Genomic DNA, 4047 nt, shown 5'->3' with positions numbered 1-4047 from the left:
CGAGCTGCTCTCAGGATTCTTTGTTTGTCTTTAGTTTTGGCGAGTGTGATTATGATATGCCTTGGTGATTTTCTTTTGGGGTCTCTCCTATATGGGGTTCGTTGAGCTTCTTGGATGGCCAGCTTTTCATATTTCATTATATTGGGGATGTTTTCTGTCAGCAGTTCTTCAATGATCCTCCCTGTGTTTTCTGTTTTCTCCCCCTGTTCTCGAACTCCAATCACTCTCAAATTTTTGCTTTTGATAAGTCTCAGGGTCTCTTCCTTTTTCTTTGTTCTTTTTTTCTCCGTTTTCCTGAAACAGAGTTATATCCAAGTGTTTGTCTTCAATTCCGCTGATCCTGTTTTCCACCATTTCAGATCTGCTTCTCAGCCCTTCTATGACACCATCCATTTCTGAAATCTTGTTGTTTATCTTTTGGATTTCTAATTGTTGTCTTTGTATAATTTCTAGTTGTAATTTTATTTTGGCGTTTTTGTTCCTGCATTATTGTCCTGAATTCTTCCAATTTTTTGTCTGTATTTTCCATGAGTTTGTTTATTTTTTCCTCATGTTTGTCAGCTTTTTGCCACAGCTCGCAGAGATTTCTGAGTATTAGAGATTTGAATTCCCTGTTATTTAGTTCTAGTGCATTTTCTTCCACAGGAGAGTCATCTGGTGTTTTATTTTGGATACCTACTTTAACCATCCTGTCCTGTTTTTGTAAATGTTTTGATGTTGTCTGCTGTCTTCGGGGCATTCAGTAGTTATTTTTCTCATTTATTTATTGTAGGTTTGTTTGTTTCGTCCCTTTTTTAAAAAAAAAAATTTGACTATGTCTGAGCAGGCGGACTGTGTGTCCTTTGTTGTTTGCTCCTCTGTGGCACAATACTTTTCACCTCCTTCTCAATTTGGCAGGGTCAGTCACTCAGATATGGTATGGCAGGGCAGGTCTAGCTGAAGATGAGTTACTGGGATGGGTTGTTTATGGCACTTACTACAGCCAACAGGGTGGGCTGGTAATCAGTGCAGGGCAGGTTCCAGTAGGCCGCGCCCGTGCTGCTTGGTGGTGTGATGTTAAGCGCACGGTGCAGGTAGGCAGGATGTAGTGGGGAGATTATTATGTGTGGAGCTAGGATGGTTATGGGAGAGAGGAGAGATGAACAGGAGCCAAAAACTTAGAAACAAACAAAAAAGAATGCTAGGGGAGCTTGCTGTTGGAATGGAGAGATGAGAGACTATGAAATGGAGAAAAACATAAAGCGGAAAAGGAAGAAAAGAAAAGAATGAATAAACAAAAATCGGAAAGGTTAAAGAACCTCAAAGATCCCAGGGATACCACTGGTGTATCTATGGGGTCCGGGGAAGTCACTCTCAGGTGTTGCAGTACAGCCTGGCTAGAAGGCGTAGAGGTATACAACACCAGGTATTCAGTGAACCAAAACAGAAGGAAGATATAGAGATGAGAAATGAGTAATGAAGAAAGACAAAAAGGGAAAAAGAGGGAGAAGAAAATAAAGCAAATTAAAAAAAAAAAATACAAGAAAAGCCCCCCCCCAAAAAAAAAAGAAAAAAAAAGAACGAATAGAAAAACCAACGAAAAAAGATATACCTTCAGAGATCCCTCTGCACGTCTGTGGAAGCTGAGGGTGTAGTCTCCTTGCCAGGCAGCACGGCCAGGCCATTAAGGGCTCCCAATTCAAGAAAAGGAAAAGAAAACAAACAATTCAAAACAAACAAACGAACTAAAGCCCCAGGATCCCACCAGCGTGGCAGCCCAGACCGGGAAGCAGCTCCACACTCGAACGGAGCTCCACAGCCCCTCAGGAAGAAGCAAAGATGGTGCACAGAGCCAGGTATTTGAGCAAAAGGAGGGGGAGGTGGTGAGAGGTAAGGAAGAAATCAAAAGAAGCGGAAAAAAGCAACACCAGCAGCCAACAAATGGCACTCAGAGACCCGGCCCATTCGGGTATGTGGAATCCAAGCAGCCGGTGTTTCCCAGACAAGAGATTGTGGTCACGGGAAGTAGAGGAGGCCGACTGGGGGTGAACAAGTGTGGTGGGTGGGAAAGCATATATCATAAATTGCCGGTTGTTTTGTCTCTCACTGGAAGCTCCGTGAAGCTGCATTCTCATACCCCCTGTTTGCTGGTCTCTGATAGGGGTCCAAGATGGCGGATCCACGCTATGTTAGCTGGTAGGGGACCTCTGCATGAATCTCTCCTCACTCTCCATTCTCTGTCAGTTTTCTCACTCCATTTGGTGCTTGGCTGAGTTTTTATCTCTTCATTTGATGTTTTAGGGTTTCAGGATTGTTGTTTTCTCTGTTCGGCTTAGTTTTTCGGATCTTTGCTGTGGAGGGAAGGCGTGGTGCTTCTGCCTAAAGGGCCATTTTGCCGGAAGTCTTTGGCTATGTATATTTTCACCAAAAAAATAAAATAAAATAGGTCCTCCAAAATCGAGAAGTGAGAGTGTTGACATGTCGTGGGATTTTTAACCAATGTTATAAAAGAACATGTGTACTGACTGATAATGAGAAACTATTTGTTCTGTAAACCTTCACCTAAGGTACACTAAAAAAAAAAAAAGGAATGTGCCTCCCACTACTCTGAACATAGAAGTTATTAAACAAGTGCTAACTTCAATCCCTTTGTTAGCATAATTCTACACTTCTCCTGGAGCCCTGGTGGCACAATAGTTAAGAGCTTGGCTGCTAACCAAAAGGTCTGCAGTTCCAATCCACTAGGCACTCCTTGGAAACACTATGGGGCAGTTTTACTATGTCCTGTAGGGCTGCTATGTGTCCGAATTGACTCAGTGGCATCAGGTTTGGTTTGGTTTTTGGTCTACTCTTCTCGACTTCTTTACCATGTCCATCTCCCTGTCAGTATCGTCACTATCCCCATGCTCATGTCCAGCTCATGCAGCCAAAAACACCCTTATCCCTATTTTCCCTCCTTAATCCTTAATTCTTCCTTCTAATCTCTCATGTCACAACTCATTCTCTCCTGCTTCCTTGTGGATCTCATTCCATTAGCTATACTTTTCTTTCCCATCTTTTCACTCATATTTTTTTCCGAGTGGATCTGACCAATCATCGTATAAACATACTCAAATATCTCCCACCTTAATAAATGAACAAATAAATAATCAAGCCAAAATGTTCTTTCTACTCCATGTCCTCCTCCAGCTACCACCAGCTATGCCTTCCTCTTTACTGTCAGATATTTCTTTAAAGATTGATCTGTCCCCAAAGTCTCTATTTCCCTTACCCCCTTTTTTGTCCTAATTCTACTGAAATCAACACTCATTTTTTTCACTGAAACGACTTTCATCCAAACTAACCGAAAATATCTTTATCACAAATACAATGTTTACTTATTTATTTTTTAAAAAAGACTGTGCTACTGTATTTAATAGCATTGCTTAGTCCATCCTTGAAACATTTGCTCTTCCCCTTGAATTCCAGGACCTAGGTTCTCTTGGCACTTCTGCTATACTTTCTTATTCCTCTTCCCTAAGTTGCATTATTAACTTCTCTCATCTTACAAACTCATCCATTTTAACTCATCTGTAAACATGGATATTTACAGATGATTTATAATAATTTTCAAACTATATCTCTAGCTACAAATGTTTACATTACCTATTGAGTATTTTTCCTTGAATAAATCAGAGTTTTTCAAATTTAATATGATTTAAACAGAACTCAGTATTTTTTTCTCCCAAGATTCTCCTTTTCGTTGTACATCCTATTTGGTGAGTGATCTCATAAGTCATTCTTTCTCTCAAGAGACAATTATTAATTCAGCCTGTATTCCTATTACCCTCAATCCTCATATCCTGATCACTCTATCTCTAGGAAAGTGATCATTCATCCTCTTCTCTTTCTACCTGAGTTTTGACCCTCATCGTTCTTTTCTGGATGCCATCACAGTCCCTTAACTCATCTATCTGCTTACAATCTTCTTCCACCAGTTTATTCACTCTTCAGTCAAAGGTCAATTCCCTTTCAAAACCCATATTGTCATTCCTCGCATGAAAATTCTTCCATACCCTAAGCTGTAGC

The sequence above is a fragment of the Trichechus manatus genome, unplaced genomic scaffold (genome assembly GCF_000243295.1).
Source record: "Trichechus manatus latirostris isolate Lorelei unplaced genomic scaffold, TriManLat1.0 scaffold00002, whole genome shotgun sequence".
Lineage (NCBI taxonomy): Eukaryota > Metazoa > Chordata > Mammalia > Sirenia > Trichechidae > Trichechus > Trichechus manatus.
The sequence above is the reverse complement of the archived record's forward strand: the minus strand, read 5'-3'. Positions refer to the sequence as shown.